This window comes from Larus michahellis, chromosome 4 (genome assembly GCF_964199755.1).
Source record: "Larus michahellis chromosome 4, bLarMic1.1, whole genome shotgun sequence".
Lineage (NCBI taxonomy): Eukaryota > Metazoa > Chordata > Aves > Charadriiformes > Laridae > Larus > Larus michahellis.
The window spans coordinates 57,851,667-57,874,735 of record NC_133899.1 but is presented as its reverse complement, the minus strand read 5'-3'; positions in this window follow the sequence as shown (position 1 = coordinate 57,874,735).

Below are 23,069 nucleotides of genomic sequence, written 5' to 3'. Positions count from 1 at the left end.
AGGTAGTTCAGACCTACTTTGTGGCTGATGGAACAACATGAATATCCACTGTCGTTGACTGTAATCCAAGACATAATGCCTAGTTGCTCTCTGGGGTTGCTGTAAGACGGAAGTGATGCAGAAGAGATGGTTCTCCTTGATTTCTTTCACCCAGGAAGATTAAACAATCCAACTGAAAATGTTTATAAAATAGACCATTAACTAAGATCTTGCCAAATTAAAGGAAAATCCTAAGATGTTTTAATAAGTTTAATTGATTTTGAAATTTGATGAGATTCTAGGCAAGGAGAAAGAATGTTTGGCTCTTAAAAAAGGCATAGTTAATGGTTAAGTATCCTCTTACTAAAATGGTGTTCAAAACCTAAAGTTCATACAGAAAAAAAAATAACCCAAAACAAAAACCAATCACCATCCTCTGATATTGCTAACGGTCCCATAAGGTCACTACCACTCTCTTTGAACTGGACAAGTAAAAGCTAAGTGATTTCCACAGCATATTTGTTTTCAAGCAGTGTTGCTTACAGGCCAGGGACGAATGGTGATCACTGCTCTAGACTGTACCTTGAGACTTCTGTAGGGCTAGTCTAAGCCTCTTTACCAGAAATAGGGATAATAAATCTCACTCAAAAAGACTAATATGTTCCTACCACTTTCCCTTCCTTTCCGTTTTAAACACAAAACCATGAAAACCAACTAAAAATTTCATTAGAAGGAACTGGATTTCATTCATTTGTGCAGTGTAAGATCTGGGGGAGAGGTGAGCTGGAAATTTAAATGTTTCTCCTTCCTACCACTACACATATATATGATCCATTTGGGTATTAGTCCTAAAGAGTCTGCATATTATCTATTAAGTGAACCTAGAGACTTGTATAACAATCGTGGACAAGAAGAGGTTAGGAGACGGTGAGTAATTAGTGGAAGAGAAGTCCCTGGTGTCTTTCTCGTTTATATCAATGTGCATCCACAACATTAAGTATCTTCAGAGATGTCAATCTGGACTTACTTACATGGATGTATCTGAGAGTGTTATATGTTCCTCTTTTTTGAGAACTTGATTAAAGTAACTGTTCTCAAAAGTTTAAAGAAACATTTGGGAACAGTGTGAACACAGTATTAAAAGAATTCACCTGCAGAGAGAAATAATACATGATTTTACACTGAAAAGTTATTCTGAAATTATTTTTTAAACAGTCATCAAAATACCACATTCAGTTTTCATTTATTGGTGCTAGATGACTTTAATTTTGAATAGCGTACAATGTAATTGCAAACAAGCTCTAGATTCAGAGCTCGAAGGTCAGACTGGACCTTCAAATGAAATTCACATGGTTTGTTTTACTATTAATATATAGGTTTTCAATGAATTCCTAAACTCTCAGTTCAAGGTGGAAGTGCCCTTTATATGACCCTCTCCATCAGAAAAATGTTCATTTGGAGCGCACTGAAACATATGGTTTTCTGACTTTTGGAAACAATATGGAAAACAAAACTTTCTCCAGTCATATTTTATTTTAATTTTTCAACTTTGGAGATGTGGAAATCTCACAGGCAGTCCCCTTTAGAATTTATGAGGCTGCCTATATGTCTTTTTTTTGTATAGCTGCAAAGTATTTAAAAAGGCTCCCTGTATAAATCAGGAAGAATAAGAAAGGTGGAGAAAATCAGGTTTTATATTCAAAGTGCGACATCAAGGTATATAACATGTACTGAGAGATCATATTAAGAATTTTTATTGGCATGTGGTGGACTTCAGAAAATAAAATCTTAAGAAACAGCAAGACAACATGATATCATCCAAAGTCAATACTTTGAAAGGCTGGATTATTTTTGTTTCATTTATATTTCATATGTAAATCTTGGTATATTTACAATTTTTTTCTCACTGAGATCTTTTTTCAATGAAAGTATAGTCTGATTTTATAACATTAAATTTTCATCAGCAGTTAGAAGTAGTAAAATTCAAATCACTCAGGTCAGAATAACAAAAGATTTAAAACACACTGATCATTTAAATGTGTATCTTAAGTGTAGAGTTGATAAAATCCTAATGTCACAACATTGGGACATCTGCATTAGAAATTTGCCCCTCTATTATACACACTTACAAAAGTAGGACATACGACAATGTGACTGGAGCAAGCAGCTGAATACCACTGTGAATCCTATAGTCTAGCTTTTCCACATCTGGAGGCTCCAAACTGCATCTGTTGGCATGATCTCTGAGAGCAAAAGAGTTGCTTTCCCAATTTAGAAAAGACTTTAAGTGGTAGAGTGAATGACCCTACTTGCATCACAAGGACAGTGCTTGGAAAGGTGTATTATTTTATATCAAGAGTTAGTCCTTCTTCATTGGTTTGTGCTCCATTGTACCCTTGCAACTTTGATTTAGCCATGAAGTCCTTGAGAAAATAAAGATGGGAAAAGGCAATCAAATTACTGAATAATCTCTTATAATTTTTAGTGTTAAATTAACAGCAGAAAAAAAATAGTGGCAAAACTGTCAATTTTAAGATAATCACAAAATATCGTGATGAAAAGTAAGCTTGAGTGCTTACTGACAAGGGAACATCTAAGTATGTATGTATGCAGTATATGCATATATGCAGTATACATGCATGTATGTATGCATGTATGCAGTATACATATTCTGACCACTCTCTAGTAATAAGAGCACAGTACCAACCAAGAGATTGATTTCAGTAACTTCCCGTTTCAGTGAGGACATAAAACCTGCCCTGCAGCTGGGCAAAAGCAGCAGCGTTGGATGTCGTACTGCTTTTGCATACACGGGTGTCGCAACATATGCTGGTAGATCACCTTTACCCACAATTAAATAGCTGCAAAGCAGTTAATGCCACTGTACAGAGGGCAGCCATTAATACCTAACCTTCATTACCCAGGATAACTATCTCCTTACTATCTCCTTTCCTGACAGAGTTTATACGTGACAACTCATTCACCTGAGTTCCATTCATTCTCTTTCTGCTAGCATTCAAGTCACGGTACTTGAAGCTGAGTTGACTCCTATGAATGATCTATAGATGGTTTGAATTCCTGCCAAGGATAATACATCTACTGAGGAAAGGAGGGGGAAAAAAAAGAAAAAAGCAATAAAAGAATAAGCTTTATGGGAAGAGCAGCCTCTTTTCCCATAAATGATGAATCAATCCATTATATTTGTGATAATCAATGCCATGGATCCTCTTCATGTCAAGGTACAAAAAAAAACTTGGTAAAGAGACAAATCATTATTAATTCATTCATTGCAATAACATTAATCACGATGAGCTAATGTGATATTAATGTGGCTGTAATATGTACTTCCATAGGAATTTCACTGTAATATAGGAATTAACTAATGTACCATGGTTTTAAAGAGTGACGTAAATTGATAAATAACACTGAAAAGCTTTTTAAATAGGGGTAGGCATGAATCTACTGACATGCTACCGTCTGGTGGAGACGGGAGGGTGCCCACATCCCACTCCCATGCCCACACTTGCAGGTAGGCTAACGCTCTGCTTTGCATTTTCCATGAGTTATTGCCTACAGCAACAGCCAGTCAGCTTTTCAACATTGCGGTCCTGTTCCAGGAAATATTGATGTAGGAGATTAGTAGTTCTGGGAATGGAATCAAGGCTGCGATGATGCTCGCCGGTGTCTAGGAGGAGTTTGGGAGTCATGTGTGCAACTGGGTGTTCTGAACACCCTTGCACACAGAGGGGGAGGACGGCTTCACAAATATGCGTCCCACGAGAAATTACTTCTGCCATATTCTTATGCTATGGGTAATAATTCAAAGCAGACACGTCCTATGTGAGCAGTTCTTGAATGCAGATGATATGGCATGGGGAACTGCGTTAGACAATAGAAATGGACCTTCTCCTTACGGAGTCCTTCCCACCCAACACAGCACTGGGTTTGACAAGGTATTGCAGCGCTCAGCTGAGGTTCTCATCAGTGCTGAGGACCAAACCTTAATGGAGAGCAGTCAAATGGAGGAAATGGAGAACTAAAATATGAGAGTACAAAAGAAAAACAATGAAGCAAAAATAGTAAACCACCTTTCTACTTAAAGCACTGTGTAGATCCATTGCATCCCTAATCTCACCTAAAGTTTATATTCTACGGAAAGCTGTAAAACTCCGAGGTGATGATGATAATCCCACTTTGAACAGTAAATTGGACTAACGCTCCAGTAGTTCCTTTCAATCAACATTTCCATGAGCATATGACTCAAATTACTAGTAGAAAAAAGATACAATTTTCTGGTATAATCTACTTGATTTTTTCCTTGAAGTATTACCTGCATGCACATTACCAGACATACTAAATGTATTTAGGGTGTAATTAGTATTTTTCTAAGCAATGAGTACTGCTGTTGTACTAAGAATGTTCTATGTTTCATTAAAATATTTATTTCAGTGTGTGGGTTTCATAAATTTAATGCTCCAAAGATATTCATTATCAAAGCGTTTCAGAGCAGTGTTAGAAATTAAGTTATTTCTGTAACTATACCTGGAAGCTGAAAACAGGTAAATTACTTTGTTTCTAAATATCCCATATTTATGCCTCCTTTGAATGAATAGTTTTCAGTGCAATAATGAGCTTGTATTTCAGCCGTATACACTGTATCTTTGTTCTGCAGTTTTTGATTTTTGCTTCATATTTATAGACACCTCACATATACTGAGCATCAATGCTGAACTAGTTTTTCTGTAGGATAATAATATTAATATTTGTTGTCTACAGCAAAGTCAGTTGTAGACTTTAATCTGAAATATTTTCACGGCAAACTAATATAAAGTGTATTTAGTATGAACTTTCAAACTTCGCTTCTGATAAATTGTTGCTCCATTCAATGCAGCAGCAATACACTTTGGTCTGCTTAAGTAACTGTAAGTGAAAATTATTGCATTTTTAAAAATCTTTTAGAAATTCTCTCTGCCATCCTGTACCTCAGGATCATTTTTCAGACCTCTGGATGTTTCTCTACTCTTTAAAATTCAATTATATACGCAAATATCCAGAAAGGGATAGTGTGAGTGTGAGTGATAGAGTGGTGAGACAGTGGCACAGGTTGCCCAGAGAAGTTGTGGATGCTCGATGCCTGGAAGTGTTCAAGGCCAGGCTGGATGAGGCTTTGAACAGCCTGGTCTAGTGGGAGGTGTCCCTGCCCAGGGCAGGGGGGTTGGAACCAGATGATCTTTAAGGTCCCTTCCAACCTGAACCGTTCTGTGATTCTGTGTGATTCTGTGAAACGTTTTTAGCTCATGGTGGGAAGGCAAGGGGGAAACAACAGTTCCACAAGGTTAAAGTCATGAGTCTAGTTTGGAGCCACCAACAATACTTGTATCCAATATTGTAGCCTATTATAGTGAGAAATTCTTCATACTATACTTTTAATCAGCAGAACTATTCAGTCTATACAGCTGCATATAATAAAACTGGGTAGTTAACCCTTCTTGACTTTCATCTTTTGTCTGTCTTGCTAGGTGACTGGTAACCCTCAGGGAAAGCACACTTCTTCTAAGTGCATAATACAATAGGACCTACATCGTTGTTGACATGTTTACTGAGATCGTATCAAATGATCATAGGCAATTATTTGAAAGGAATTTTTTCAATAGATGAGAGTTGTAATAAACTGGAAAGATTAACATTTGTGTTAAAACCACAGACATAATCTATTGATTGTATAATCTGGGTCACCAAAGAAATACCACAATATTCATTATTACAGAAAAGGAAAAGTCTTTTGAAGGTATTTTTGTTAAAAATCTTTGTATATGATCACAAAAGATTTTGCCTGAAGATATGACTGAACTGCTGTTTTCTCCAAGCTTCTGAATGGTTTTGTATCAACAGAGAAAATTATCCACGTGAAGGTAAAGGGGCACAGTGGACATGGGGTAAAATTTGGCTATAGTCTAAAGTACACTTTTAACTTCAAGAAATATCACTTTCATAAGCTTGTGATATTAATTTAAAATTATTTTAATTTATTCTATTACAAACAAGGAGAAAAAAACCCAGTATTTTTAAAATTTTGCCATATTAAACATGGGTTATTTAAATTGAAAGAATTAGCCTGAATTGAATCATCAATACTATAATATTGATTTTATTTCAGTTACCTGACTATTGCCCTTATTCTTTTAAAACAATGACAGGTACATCATGATAATAAAAAAAAATTGGACTACTTATTGTTCTTTTGCCTCAATTGTTTTTTAACAATAGGCATGGTTTTCAGTCTGTTTCTGATACAATGGCTGCAATTGGAAAAAAGGAAATGGAGGCTAAAGTGAACTTCAGTAACCGTTATTCTCATAATAAAACACAGGCGTCTTATATTTTAATTTTGATATCTTGGATTTTCTTAGCAAATGGATTGGGAATTTACTTTTTTGGTTTTTGAGAAACCAGACCAAAATGTAACATTCCTGAAAGCACTCAGTAAGCCTCCACATCTCTTGATGATACCCAGAAACATGGTGTTTCTTGTTTTGTTTTGTTTTTAGAAATGGAAAAATAATTATAAAACATATTGTGCTAATAAATCAAAAAAGGCGCTTGAAATAATCTCATAAAATGTTATGGCTTAAATAATGCCCTTCATCAGTATTCTTTGTTTAACATTTTATGTTTATTGATAAATGAAGATGCATTTAAATAATTCAAACAAAACATTAGCTGCAAGCAAGGAATTAATAATTGATAGGACTGGAAGGGCTTTTTTTCACTTGGGAAATAGATAATATTAGCTTAATGTGGGGTTGTAGGAACAGAGGAAATGTAATGGATCTGCCTGCTTTAAACTGATGATGGTTATTGTGGTCTGAAAGTTGCTACAAAGGCAAAAGCAGGACAGCTCTGTAACTGCAATAGATTTCACTCATAGGGGCTGACAATGCAAATTGTGGTTTGATATGCCAGATTTATACATGGGAGGGGATCTAATAAACTTAACATATGCTAAAGGAAAAAAATAAATGCTATTAAACTTAAGACTGAGAATTTTAAAAGGACAAAACCACAACAGTTATGGTGGCTAAATTTGGATTTTTTTTGCCCCAGTCTCCTTTTTTATCAATATCTTCATCCATAGTTTTCTTTAGGTCAGGGAACCACTACTAATGGTACTGTAACACAGAAGCCAGTGCATTCTTGAGGATTCGCAGAGGAAGACCATTTAGTCTAGAAACACTCATCGTAAGGTTTTATTTAGACATGCCTGTAAAGAAGCCAAACTCTTCCAGCTGCGCATTTGGACATGCCAACCTCTTCTGTGGTGGTGTGGAAAAACAGCTTTGTCAGGTCCTCTGCTGGGAGAGAAATTTCTGTTGGTGATCCTCAAGTTCTGTCTGGTGATAGCAAAAACCACAGAATTACTCTGAAATCAGTTGTGTAACTCCCATTTCCATTCACTTTTGGAGATACTAGATTCATAGTGATCTGAAAGTCTACCAAATGGCATTTTCATTTCTGTACGGTATTTATGAATCTACAATCCAGATGTTCATACTACATGCTAACAGACAGACATTTGCATTTGCACATGTAACCAACATTTGACTTTATTAGTTTGATATGCAGGACAAAATTTAAAATAAATAAAATAAAATAAAAATATTGTACCATAAATCTAGAACAATTTCATAGATGGTATAGGTCCAACAGTGCAAGATTATAATCAGATATTTTTGCTACACAATTAGAAAATTACTGTTCCTCTAATCAAAGATCTTTTAGACAGTCATAAAAAATAATATCAAAACTGTAATCTGATCTGAAAACCAATAGCATTTTGCAGGTTTTAAAATGAAGTTCAAAAGTTCATAGCCTTATCGTACTTGACCCTGACTTCAAGAAATCACGCTGTTATGACATCAGGGAGTTTTACATAAAGGTAGTGCTAGAATAGACAAACACTTCTAACAAAAACATCAAACAGAACACTTTTCATTACCTAAATTGTTTGTATCTTGTGTCATCACTTATGAAAAATGAGTGTGCCATATTACTGAAAATGAACAGTTGTGTTTTCTACCTGTTTTCCACAGGGGTAAATGGTTATAAAGGGATCAAGGCACTGAAGAATCAAGTTCTGTATCTCTAGTTGTGCGTGCCAAGTTCATACCTGAGCATCTCCCAGAATCGGTTTTCTTAAGCAGACAGATTGTTAGCCTGCACAAAATTGGTTTCAGAAATGCAAATGGGAGAAAGCAGCTTTGTTTTCCAGTCATTGCAACACTCGACATGACATTTAGATAGACTTGCTTGCATTGACAGTAGGCACATATGTCTACTATTTTGTTTTAAAATATATGTATTGCTTTTAATAACAACATTACAGCTGTTCACAAAATGACGCCTCTAGACAGAAGCACTACAATGAAAAGAGAGTATCAACAGAAGGACTGTATCTGCATGCAAGTCTTACAGTTGCCAAGAAATGAAGATATAACATATGGTCACTTTGTAAAGGTGAGCTGAACAAAAAACAAGCAGCAACCTAGCCAATTTCTGTCATTTGAATTCTCCTGTTCAAAACCCAATTTAGTTTCATATGACTCTTGCTAATTTGAATGATATATTTATTAAAATATGAAACAGCCAGCCCTGCAACTGGGAAAACAATTTAAAAATAAATTTGTGGAATGGTACGTTGCCAATTTTTCACTTGTCTAGAGCTATCCTTTAAAAATTAATGTATAATTTTGCAGCAGAAGAATCGAATGCTATTAACAGCTTGCTAGTGTGAAGAGAGGAAGTTGTAACTTATATTAAATATCCCACTGTTGATATGCCTATGAATGTCTTCCCTTGATTTATCTGTTTATTGAACTGCCTTGGAAGGGCCACTCCTCATAGGAATGCATGGGGGAATGTTAACATAACCCAAGTCTCTTTGATAATCTTTCTGGACATCACCCAGAAAATTACAAGATTTAGGAAAAAAAGTGATAAGCTTGGAAATGTTTAATTTCCCACCGTAACAATTTATATGCTCTGTAGGGAAAGCGCGGACTCCGGACAAGCTGCTGTTTTAGGCAACATTACTGCCTTTTGTACATGAACAGCCAACAAAAATTCAGAGTTGCCTGGGTTTTTTTCATCAACAGAAAAAAAATCAGATCCTTGCTATAATTCTGTTTACTGATAATGAACATATACATCTCTGGCTCCCTGAATGCCTGAGGAAAACGACGGGAAGGAAGCTTTTTTTTGCTTACAGCACTATATCCCAAGCTGTTTTTCCTTTCTTTTTTGCTATTTCAGATCTTTTTGCAGGTGCATTCTACATCCCCTTTTGTGCATGGTGAAGAAGAAAAAAGACAAAAGAAAAAAAGAAATTATATATATAATTTTCATCAGGATTAATTCCCCTCTGATTTATCTGTTGTATCTTTATTAACTCTCTGCAGAGGATTTCTTCCTGAGTATATCAGAAGTATTGAGGAAGCATTTAGGCCCATGATATGATAAAGAACTGGAAGAGCTGTGCATCCCAGTTCCCTGGCAAAACTGTCTGAACCAGTACTGTCTGTACAAGTAACTTGAGCAGAAATGTTAACTTATCACATTAGAGTGGAAAGAAATCTATCAAGCAGGAAAAATAATTGTCACTGCAGTTCTGACATAGTCCTGATGAAAGATGAGAACTTGTGAGAGGGAAAAAAATGCTGGTCTGCTTCCAGGAACAATTCAATGGCTGTGGCAGGGGTTTCTGCCCCAACTGTTGGAGCTATTTCAGACTCTGGAGTCAATGCCCGTGTAAAGCTCCAGGTCATCGCACTAGCTGCTGGTCAGGGCAAGAATAAGATTTGTTAAGACTGCTAACATTTGCATCTGGGCCAATAGGACAGAGCAGTGGGAGGGCTGAGAAAAGATCAGTACTCACTAATGAGGACATTGCCCAACTATCCCCATCTAAGAAGCATCTTTTGGTTTGGGATAGATGTTACAGGGAATATCAAACAAAATATCCAGCAGTGCAATTTTTTGGTTGATCAGGTAACCACCACATGTTCAGCCAGTTCTGCCGGGGAATCAAGTACCACAGCAGCTCCCATGCACACACTGCAGAGTACAATGAGACACTCTTTTAAGACCTTTCTAGAAGAGATCTTCAATTTGACTCACTGTTTTTCATGGCTATAGGTTGAAGGAATTTGCATTCGCACTGGTAAATTCAAAATATTAAAATGAACCCGTGGTACTGTCAGTCTATTTCCTGAGTAGAACGTGATGCCCAGAGTCTACAGCATGGCCATGGTAAGTGTATCTCACATCACGCCACTTTCCAACACATCCGCCCAAGCACAGTCACTGAAGCCAATGTATATCTGGTAATTAGTGGGGAATGACGAGTCAGCCCTTTCTCTTTATGATAACAGGAAAAATAGCTCATGTAACGCAACACTGTACATTGATCCTTTTTTGATCAAGGGAAAAAGATTTTGCAGAGGCATCAGATCATCAGGAAAAGAGGCGAGTGTCTCTGTCTATACAACTTTGATGAGACAGTCCCTTGTGCATTAGGTTCTGTTCTAATCACTTCAGTGCTCCAAAATATAGACAAATAAAAGTGAGCGCAGTGCAAGCTGAAGAAATAGAAGTAATATTGAGAGCTGTGACCTCAATTTAAGAAAAGCTGGATGAAAAAATATATTACCTCGAGTGAGGATGAAGTGATAACATGATAATTATCTTTCCATTTCTAAAGATTGTTTGGGTTGAAAAAAAAATATTTGTGGGGTTGAAAGGCTATATGAGAAAAAGATGACAAATTTTAGCGAGGGTAAATTCTTGCTGAATATCAGAAAAGACTTGCTTAGGTTTCCATAGGCTATGAAATAGTTTCTCAGGGGAAATGGAGAAAGTCTGGGACTTTTTAGAACAAACCTGAATAAAGCACAGAAAGATTTACTGCAGTGCTGCAGGTGTGACCATCTTTTAGTTCTAATTCTTTTTTTTGTGTGTGTGGGTTACAAAACATCCTTTTGGGCATCCAAGTTATACTGAGGACATGCAACTTAAGCTATTTTATGGTAGCATTGTATAGTAGTTTCCTTATTCTTACTTAATTTTATTTTTTTTTAAAACTTCTCTTGGCAGGTATTAGTTTTTTACCACAACTTCTTCTACTGGAATGTTTCATTTCTGGAAAAATGAAAGCACACAAAAAGTATTTAATATTTATTTGAAAAAATAAAGTGTTTAAAGGTATTTTTGATAAGGATGATGATTTGTTGGAATGGAATATTTTGATACTATGTTTTTAAATTGTTTTTCATTTATGCTGGCCAGTTTAAACTTAAATAAATCTCAGTATAGAAGAAAGATTTCAACATAATATCTCATTTCAAAAATGCAAACCTGGGTTTTTTTTCCTCAGAATTTAAATTTAAAGATACTTGGAGTTCTTTTCTTTATATTCTGTCTAATTTAGGCCCGACCCCTGAGTTGCAAAACTTCCCAGGAAACAAAAGGAACATTTCCTCCTTAGCTCACTGGAAGCATACTTAGTTCTTCTACTTCACAAGGTGCTGTTTCTTTTATTTTATTATTTTATTTGATTGATTTTTTTCTGCTTCATTGTAATCAGAGACTTTCCAAGACACTCACTGTAGCTTCCTGATTTTGAAAGAATGTTCTGTTTCTCTGGTCTGCCTCCTTTCCAGCACTGAATAATGATAAACAGATCTTGCAAAAATCTTCTCACTGATGTTTAAATTGAGGAACAAAATTCAGAGAGAGATAAGGTATCACTTTTCACCAAACATGTTACTCTAGCTTTATATCCTACATCTTGATTTGATGCAATGTTTATAACAACACATTTTATGTATAATGCCATGAAGTGATGACAATCTGCTCTACTGTCATGGTGTGATGTTGAATTAATAGGAAACAAGGTGAGGGCAGAGCAGGCAATCATTGTATGTGTTAACTTCATGATTAACCATTGGGTTCTTAATAAAGTCTTACTCTACAGAACAGACTGCCAAATATTTTTGTCACTTCTACAATATTTTGTCAAGATACATGACCTTGAAAGTCACCTTTAAAGTTATCTTAATATTTCACGCAACTGAGATTAATGCAGCTTTTATGAACTTCAGTGAGAACACACCTGATGCGTACAATAATCGCTAATAGAGACTGGAATTCCTAAAAATAAATTGTATATGGTAATGCATGCTGCAAGAGAATGCACTTAATTTCTTTCAATTTGACTAAACTTAGTGCATGATATTCATTAATTATGCTAGAATGTTTTTCCTTAAATAGAAAATAGAATAATTGGTGCATACCATTTCCATCGCAGTTTGTGAAATCTGTTTGGCAGATTACTGAGCTCAAAAGCACTTGCTCGGTTTCAAGATCATCAACTGCTTAGTGCAAAATTATTAGTTGCTTGGCTTGCTGCACTATTTCAAGAAGAACATCACATATGTCCTCAGTGCAGAGAAGACTTGTCATGACAAACTAGTCTGTTCTTCTTATCTCTCAGTGCAACTACTTAGACCCTTTGCAGCCATGGTATACAAGATCATCAGCAGCCACACTTGTCTACAGACCATACTTTATCTAACAAACTCCGGCTGATTCTCAGTACTTGTTCGTACAACTATTGTCTCTATGATAAGGGAACTGTAGTCCAAATGCAGCATCAAGCAATACTAAGTCATGTAAGGGAGCACAGTAAACAAAAAGGTTCCTGCTCCATGAAGTTTACACTCCAGGTACAAACAAGAGACAGCAAGTAAAGTATAAACAAATAGTAACCCTGGTTGTTCAACAGTTAATTATCCCAACAACAATAAATTTTCTTTAAAGTTTTAGACACCATAGTAAAATACAGTTTAAAGGATGTGTTGAGAGTAGACAGTAAAATAAGTTCACTGGTATTGTTCTCAAGCATGGAGAGCAGCAAAAAAGAATGAATGTGCCTATTTCAAATTTAACTAAATAGGAAATGAAGCTCTGAAGAGCAAGTCAGCTAGAAGCAGATATATATGTTCTCAAGCCTTTCAAGTTTGTTTGTGTTAGCCATAGAAATATTTTATTGCAATAGTAAAGAAACTAAATCTTACCATGTCCCTGCAGCTATGGACCAAAGTTAGCCAAATAATCATCAAAGCCCAAGAAATAAATCCAACTGAATGTTTGCCACTCTGAAAGAAAAGCTAAGAGTTACATGCAGAAGCCTACATTTTTAAAGGTTATAAAACACCGATAAAAGTTGGATTTTCCCATAGAAGATTTTTACACTTATTTTTATAAAGCCTTTATACACCTCTACAGATGTGCGCGAGATTCATGCTCATATTCTCTAGGATTTGCCCTGAGAAAAAAAAAATCTATGCAAGTTCTTGTCTTTAGTAAAGGTTATACAGCATATATTGTAATTAACAATCAACAGCTGCAACAAGAAGTTTGGACTACCTATTAACTGCTACGAAAAAGCTTCATTTTTTCAGTTTCAGCAGATGCCAAAATGTATGCCTTAATAATCATTCATTCACAAAATACCCTTAGATTTTCTACTGCATGCTTGCAATGCCTATATGACCTGATTGAATCAAGGCCTTGAAACTCTGACCCGTCGTGTCTGCTGCTCAGCCACTTTCTGTCCAAAACTCGTAGTATAAATTCACTAGCATTTATCTATAGCAATTATTTATAGTATTGCAATAGTTGGTTGATACTTGTCCCTACAAAGCCACTATGGGTTTACCTCCCCCGTTGTTGCTGTTGGCTAGCAGACTGCTGATTTCAGGTGGGAGTAAGCAGGCAACCAACAGGAAAGAGATGAGCAGCTGGGAAACTTTATGGAAACTATTAGAGTCTAAGATCAGACTCTTTAGAGTCTAAGGATTATTTATACTGTAGTATGTTCTCTCTGTTTTACTGATGACAGTTAGACGTTGAGTTTTGTTGTTTCTGTACAGGTAGCCACAGCTATCTGGCAAAGATAAATCATGTAAAAGTCTGCAGAGAATGTAATTTTTGCTGCTTGAGACATTGTTTGAGACCTTGCGACATATGAGCTGAGCTTTAGTGAGGCTGAGAGATCCTCAAACAAGGCAGTCCTGTGGCTGTAAAGGAAAAAAGCCTTGATGACAAAAGATATTTGAAATAGGTGAACTCTATCTATTGAGTGACAGCTCATTCAAATACTTCTGTTACAAGTGGAATTGAGGTAGGAAGTACATATTCTGGAATGTTGTCTACACACTAGAATATGGTGTTTGAGAAAGTGGATGGTCAAGATCTCTATTTAGATTTTCAATAGTGTTTTCAAAACTTGGTTGGGACTAATGTCAGGCTCTGACTTAAGCTTCCATGCAAAATAAACACAATCTTATCTACCCCCCCTCTTTGTGACTTTCTTTCCGTCCATATTCTCTTTATTCCAGAACCTTATAATGATACTGCGGCTTGGGTTCTAAATAGTAGCCTAAATACCACGTCTTCATCGAATGCAATGAAATGTGTACTTAATGGACAATGTTGACCAGAATAACATTGTTATTATAAAGTAAATATACATGGTTGTATTCTGATCCTCAGTTAATCTCAGTTAATAGTTCTAGTCTATTTTGCAATTAAGACGCATATTTTCATCAAAATCCATTTACAATTCTCCATTTATTTCTTATTCCATATAAGCATCAACTGCTACTTAATTCCAAGGCTGAAAACAAAAAACAATGTTAAGATGATTGCAGTCTCTGTGTTCCGCTCCCTCCCACAACCCATCTCTGTCTGCCTTTCCACCTTCTAGCTCTCTTTTTTTTTTAATGGTAAAGAATATATTTATGTGTAACAGAAAGCCACAAGTGTAAAAAAGTGCTGTCTGAGAAAACAAAGAACAATTAATGAAGAAATAAAAAATATCTACAATGGAATGCCTGTTATTTGCCCTTAAGTGATATATTAGGTACAGGAAATCACATTACAATTTGATGTATGTGTCACTTTAAGAGTGATTCTTGGATTGTGGAAGTAGCTTGTGTGTCATATGATGTAAGTACTTTTATTGAGTAGGTAAGTATGTAATAGCTAAAAGCCTCATAAATCAGCTAAATGTTCTCCCAATTTATAGAGAATATTTGATCTGAGAACATTACCGTCTGGTGAGCCACTGAGAAAGAGAGAAGATATGAAGAGTGATGGAGATGGATATATTGGATAATTTTTTTGGATATATAGTATCTGGCGCTGGCTCTTCATTGCTTGCATCTTTTGTACTCATTAACACCTGTGCAAGTGTAATATACTACCAAATTAAAGTTTTCTACTCACTTGCTTTAACACTTTTATAGCTGCTTCTCACAGGGGTAGAGTCAGACAGAAAGAAACACGGGACAGGTTTTAATCCAGAGGTCTTTCTCTATTAAACAACCCTAGCAGTTAACAAATCACATGTTTGAGGATTATTTGAAGTATGTGAGACAGTCCAAATCAATCTAGCCATTGTTTTCAGCGTTACAGTCAGCCCTACGTTATTAAAGCAAAGTAGTACACTTTTTTCTAATTGCAACTACAAATGACCCATGTTTGGTTTATCTCTGCATATTAATTTTTTAATGGAACAATGAGGGATTTTGAAAAACTATATAAGTACATATATAACTATATATATATAAAAACTATATATATAAAAGAAACAATACCATATGGATTAACTTTGATTCTCCTTTACAAGATTCTTTATGTAGTATTTAATATGTGCATTGCAAGTATTTCATATTTAACAGCATCTGTCAGTAGTGAAATAATCTGTATGCTATGATGAGTCTATGTATTGACTGAAGCTGAACTTTTGAACCTGTTGCAATATAAGAAAGCAAAGAAGTGTTATTTATTTGCTGTATTGTAGTTATAAAATTAAATAACTTCTATTTGCTGTGGTTACTCAAGAAGAGTTGTTGAACATGCCTCTGATTGCTAAATGGATGCTTCAACATATTTTTGAAATTATGATTTGTGAGGGCTCTGATGCTCTGAGGCATTGCTTGTTGGATTGTTCACCTATTCATATTTTATACAGCTGAATACCTTCCACTTTAAGTCACATCAGAGGCCTTTAAAAACCTTATTTCACTCAAAACCATTTTTCATCAGGAAAGTATGGAAACAGTGAAAATCTAAAGTTTCTTTTACTTCCCCTTTCTCGGCCACACAGGTGGCATATAAGGCATCATTCCCTGAAAAAATAAGCTCCCGTAGGACTTATTGTCTGGGTGAAATACTTAAAATTTCTCCTAATATATGAGTTAAAAGCAATTTTCTTTGCATGTATAATCCTTTCTGGATATTTTGCCCTGCAATTTTGGACTGATTCATTGAATTCTTTGGGGCTAAGAGGAAAAGATTGCCTAATAAGATATGGGGGCACACTACACCCTGACTAAACACAGCACTACCTCAAGTACCTTACATTAGAATGCACAAAATTACTAATACCATTAAACCAGTTTAAAAAAAAAGAAAGAAAAAGTGAGTGGTTTGATATATCTCTCCAAGAACATAAGACGAGAGGAAGATGCTAATCCTAACAGAGGTACAAGAACAGGCCCACCTTTTCCTCCTGAACCAACTCTTTTATATTCACAAACTGCTGTTCGTTGGAACTGTTCAGTGCAAAGACCACACAACATCTAACTCACCTGTGATCTCGGCTTGGTTGAGCATCAGCAGGCACAGCAGTAACGCAGACAGCATGGCAGAACGCTTCTGTATTCCTTTACAAACTCTGTCTCTAGGAAAGACTATAGCCTAGTCTTACCAATTATGAATTAGATCCAGGCTGCTAAAGTGAAACTCTGCATCCCCAAGTTGCATTTCTATATGCCATTCCGCTTGTATTCTACCTGACCACATGCAGTGGCTCTGAATGTCACTTAAGTTCAACATGTACTGGTATATGATCTGCTTAGTAAGGTCTATAAAGCTCTAACAGGGTTAGTAATTCCTGTTGAAGAATGGTCCTATTCAATTATCCTAATAATTCCTCTTTGACCTTAACCTCTCTAGAAAGTAGAGATCATGCATTACATCTTCATTCTAGCTTTCCCTTCCTGAGGGTGTAACCCAACTCTTTAAATTCCATTTTCCCTAAGCTTTTTAATTTTAAAATACACTTTCCTAAAGACTCTTTTGCAGCCTTATCCAGCTAGCTAGCCAACTCAAACTGCCGTCCTTTTTTATTTTTTTCCCAGAAATCTCCCTCACCTGCTGAAATACATACACACCGAAAACTAGAACAAATTAAAGCATGACTTCTAAAAGAAGTTCAAGGCTTAGATGTTCAAAGTTTTTAGAATGAGGAAACAAAAGGACAAACAGAAGTCTGACCCTATAAACATAATGTCAATTTCAAGACCGTGATCAACATGAAATTGCCCTCAAAATCAAATATATATCAATGACAGGATATTCTAATAAATAAAAATCCTGCAGGTCATGTTTCTGTTGTTCTTTGGTTTTATGTAGTCCTGGTGAATGTTCTATAAACCAGAAATCTTCAGGTATTTTTGGGGAAAAATTGCAAAACACCAGCTGTAGCAAGTGTGATCCTTCTAATCTAGAAATAAGCTTAATCATAGTATAGGTGTTTTGTCATCAGTCTGCTGTTGAGATAAATAGTCTTTCTCTACTGTATCTACATGACAAATGTCAGTCAAAGCAAGGCAGTAAAATTGTAAGCTATAAAATCTACTTATTTGAGAAAGGATTAATTCAAACATCAAATTAAACTCTTTGGCTTTGTACTGAAATAGAGTTAATTTTTCCCAAGTGATATTTTCGGTCAGTCTTATATAACTGAGGAACTTGAAGTTCCAGAGTAACTAGAAGATTGGTCAATCTAAGAGAAAAGATCATTCTTGGGGAAAAATATTGGTTATTTGCTCCTAAATTTCTGCCTTAGTTGTTCTCAGGGGTCTTCATCGAACTTCTAGTGAAATCAATGAGAGCTGGAAAAGGCCATCACAGCATAAGCTTCGTGCCTGCAGTTTTTTTTCATCTTGATGTAAAAAGAGTAGGCGTATGGCTTTGAACATGTGAGAGGGAAAGAACTGCTGCTTCAGAAGACGACTATGGGGATATTTTTTTAAGGCATAGAGGGAGTTAAGCACCTAACTGTGATTTGTGCCTTTGAAAATATCTGCTTTGCAGTCTCATAAGACAATATTGCCAAACTGTAAGCACAGATTCCCCCTCAGTGAGCCAATCTTGAAAAAAAAATCTATTATTTTTTCACTAATCCAACTTTGCTTATTTTTAGGAAATTATTTGAATGCTTTTCTATTTTTAGTACTTGTTAAATATTCAGTACTATTAAAATACCAATTTTTAAAATGCATTCTTATCTTAGCAACTAAACATGGGAACAACATTAAATTAAAAAAAAAAAAAAAAGGAAGAGTGCTTCAGGAGTGTTCACTGTGGTGACTTGAAAAGCAACAGAATACGTAGCATACCACAAAGATGCTGTGGTCATTTTTTATTTCTTCCTCAATTCACCTCCGACATGACATTTGGGCAGTTTTTCTCCTTGTATACATTGTTCTTCAGATAATAAATGAAAGCTTATGTAATTTAAAATAAGTTTGTATTTTTTGTGTCACTATTACTATGGTCCTACTAAGGTCACCTATCTACAAAAAGTTTAGCTATTTTCAAAGGCACTAAAAAATACTAAACATATTTCATATTTCAATGCTAAACATATTTCAACACTAAACATATTTCACAAGACTTCCAAAGGAAAAAATCTTTGCCAGTAAATCCATTAATGCAAATTAGGATAACTGCTTGTGCAAAGGTTTACATTTTTCAAAAAGAAACAATTGATTTCTCTAATCTTCTCATAAAGATGTTGATTGTTAATGCATTCTGACATACCGTCTGCTTTTTCGGATAAAACCATCAAGCAATTCTGTTCAGATTTGACAAAAGTAACATTACTAGACTTCTAGATTATACACGGATTGAAAAATCTTGCTTCAGTTATGGCAGAAGCAACTGTGTTGGGAAAAATAAGTAACATTTAAATTGTCACATATCAGAATTAACATCTGAAGATATAAGTGAAACTTTAAGAGGAATTTTTTCGTGATTGCAAGTTATTTGACCTCCAAGAAAGGCCGATGAGCTCTATACAGGAAAGACTGCTTGGCACTTACAATTCTTAATTATATCGTCTGATTTAAATTTTTCTTGCTATGTTCAAGCATACTGGTCACCAGTCATCCATTTGCTGAAGAACTTCCTAACCGCTCATATGATTTTCTCCAGCTGTAAGTACTGAATAACTGATGTGCACACTCCTGTTTTTCTTAGCAGAATAAAGTGCCTCTCTATATTTTGGTGACATTTCTACATTCACTTTTCAGGAAGTGAACGATGACAAAATATAGAAGGCAAACTCTGACTGTGATTCCTTGTACATCAGTTTTACACAGGTGGATTTCTGTTGCATCAACAGAAATACTTCATCACTTTCAGCAACATTTTGGCTTTACAGGCTTCAAAAGACAATATGTCACACTGTTTTATTTCAAAGACTTTTTAAATTTAGGGTTTCTGTTTCTTTCTTTCTTTGTTTGCTTTATTAAAGGTTGCTTGGTGGTACAATAGCACACTTTTATTCCTTTAAAATAAATTCAGCGCAGGGAGCATAAATGTCCAACCATGCATGTTACCAGCGCCCGCAGGGAAAGCTGAGGCACCTGGTGGGCTGCATATATATACACCATTACTTAATGTGTAAGTATTTCTCTATGTAAATGAGCCCTGAGATTTTAGGACGAATGCTGAAAATCAGTCACTGTTTTCCGTTCAGCCTTTTCCACCAGTGTCTAGGTGGTGCTACATTCACCGAGGAGGGGACCTTGACAACAGTTGTTTTGAATTTCACTTGAAGAGGATTATTGGGTGTAGTCCGTCATTTGTTTAGCATGCTAACAGTTCTGGCAGGAATGAATTCTGCTAGCATTGCTTTTGTTTATTTTTACGCCAGCATTTATCCTACTCAAACTCCAGGGAAAATGTGGATTAGCATCCAAATTGCATTTGATTCATAACTGCAATACTGTGCTCCTTATTCTGAAAATTATCTAATGACAGTAACTCCATCTATTCTGCAAATGTCATGCATAGTTCATTAAAAGATGGACAATTACATATAATGATATATTCTTAGCTTGTCACGGAGAATTCTTTTCAGATTTGATAGCAGGCAATAAAAGTAAAAAAATTCCAGACTTCTGTCTCTTAATTTTTTTCTCAAATGTTCTCAAGAGGCTACAGGACAGGAAAAAAACCACTCACATCTACTGATAATTTGTATTCCTTAAGTATTTTTTTAAAAAAAATTAAAATAAATGAAAGTGAGAATGGAAATTCTCTCTTGAGAATGAAAAGAATTTGCACAATTCGAGCCCACTTCTAAAATTTCATTCACAATGTTCACAAGAGTAACATCTATAATTGTATAGACAAACACCTATGTCTTAATATTTGGTATTCCCAACTACAGATTTTGAGCGTGTAAATCTAGCAGCTACACTGTTACAGCTGTCTATGAAACTGTGGCTCTGTTAGACTGCAAGTAACTTTTTATATGCCATTTCTATCACCTTTCTCCTTTACTGCTCAGCTGCTTTAAACCAGAAAGGTTATCAATACCTCCATTTTTTAAACTATCTGGAGGTAGTAAACCAGTAGAATTACTAGTTGCTTTTTCTCACTGCCTCATACTAACAAAACGTGCCTGTCATATGTTATTAAACTCTCTTCCAGCTCTGTCATCTACTTCTTAGCCCACATTAATGAAAATGACAATCGACTCAAGTCCCCTCTTCTTCCTTCAGCCAGCCTACAGGGAAAAATAGTTCTTCAAAATAGAAGGGGAAAAAAAAAACAAGGAAAAAACCCAGGAAAACATTCAGATTCACTGTGAAATGAGTAAGTGGATTTAAAATCACTCATGTATCTCACTTGCAAACAAAATACCTTTTCCCTTTTATTTTTTTTCAATTTATACCACAGACAGGCCACACAATGCACTTGTCTGACAACGACAGTTCAGGAGAATCATTTTAACATACAGTCTTCCATAAATAAAATCAAGTGGTAAAAGCCAGCCCACGTCTGCCAACACAGGGAACCAAAGGCAGTTCCCCCACCAGAGGACCCAGCACTCCAGTGCTCTGGCTCGTAATGCCTGAAGTGCCACCCAGTTCACATTATTAGAAACTTCCCTTCTTGGTATGTTGCTTGATGGCATTTCTTAACAGGTCTTTTGGGTTTCTTCAGCCTGTACTGAGTCTTTCAAGTAACTCCATAGATTCTCAGAAAATTAGAGGAAAATAAAGTCAAAGCAGGTTGACTTCTACAAAGAATTAATTCCTCTGAGGACCCATCCTGACAAGGCTCAGTGAGCTCTGACTATAGTTTAGGTGTATGCCACTTCAATGAATCTGAAAAAAAAATAAATTATTTCAGAGGATTTAGGGCTCACAGCATAAATACTGTATTTCTTAAAGATATTTAATTACCCTTCGTATTGGCTGACATTGCTTTCCAACAAATAGTTTTCTCTTGTTCACTCTGCAGCAAGTAACAAGACCTTGATATTGATACATCAGCACGCTCAGTAATGACTCATGATGGTTATAATACAATTATATAATACTTACTAATGTCATGGCACTACTAACTTTTTTCTTATGCTGCATATGGCATTTCCAATTTAGAGCTCAGGCTTCTAAATACATTTTTAGTTATAACACTGTGTGTGCACAAGTAGTTATTTACAGGTAACTCCTCTGTAACCTATATCACCAATAGCATTCACAGATCCCTGCTGTGACAACAACTTCACTTGTTGTTCTACATGGTCACATGAAAATATTTTTCTCCTTTTACTTTTAGTCGAGGACAAAGAATATAAAGTAGGATTCTGTACAACTGCCTTTATACAAACTGTGTTATATATGGAGATGAGCAGCCACTTTACATTTCTCCTTCTCTATGTCCAGGTCTAAGAGCAGCCAAGACGAGATGTCAGAGGAAAAGGTCTGAATATCTTCCTTTTTTTTTCTGGTCTTGTATCCAGGTTCTTTAGAAGACTGCCCACAGACCATGCTTCTCCTGTATTTTGTACAGCTGTCCCTTGGTGTTAACTGCTTCCCGGGAGAAAACAATGACATTTTTTAATAGTGGACCCTGCCAAGCCATTTGGTCTGTTCTTGTGACTCAGGCAGCATGGCTCCCACCACATGTGTGATGTGAATTATATGGTATTTATCCCGGCCATCCAATGGCCAGTTCCATCCAATGGACACCCAGACCAAACTGGTGGCACTGCCTCTGCTCTGGATACCTTCCTGTGATCCTGACCTACTTTCAAAGGAAAATTCTGAAATCAAAAAACTTTACTGAAACAGGCATCTTGCTAGTGGAAAGGGAACAAAATTTGTCCATCCACATCTCTACATTCAGACTTCAAAAACCGCAATGAACGCTTTATCATGCAAACAGTTTGGAATTAAATGTTACGACAAACTCTTTCTTCTGCAGTGGCAGAGATCCATACAGGAGGTGTCTCTGAGGTCAGGAATGGGACTCTAGGGAAACCAATGCATCCCAGACCTTCTCCTGAAGATGTGTCCTCTCATTTTCCACAATGCTTTTCTATCCTCAGCAGGAAATGGTAATTCCTACCACCCCTAATCAGTGTCCCTTTGAAGCTCACCACTGGGTTCCTAGCCCACAGGTCTCCTGAGCCTTTTGAGCTTTCTGTATGAGCAGTCTGAATGACATCTGGTAAGTATAATACTCTGCATTAATCAGATACAGGGTAAATTTCCTGCATCCTAATCCCTAACGTTTAGAATTGAGATCAAGTGTTGAAGAGCAGAGATTTTAACTCTTACCGATCTGTTAGCTTTTTATACGTGTTTTGTATTTTAACTTAAGCCAAATTTTCAGTCTCAGTGCTTCTTGTCCTCATGACATCTTTTGCAGTGAGTTCTGAA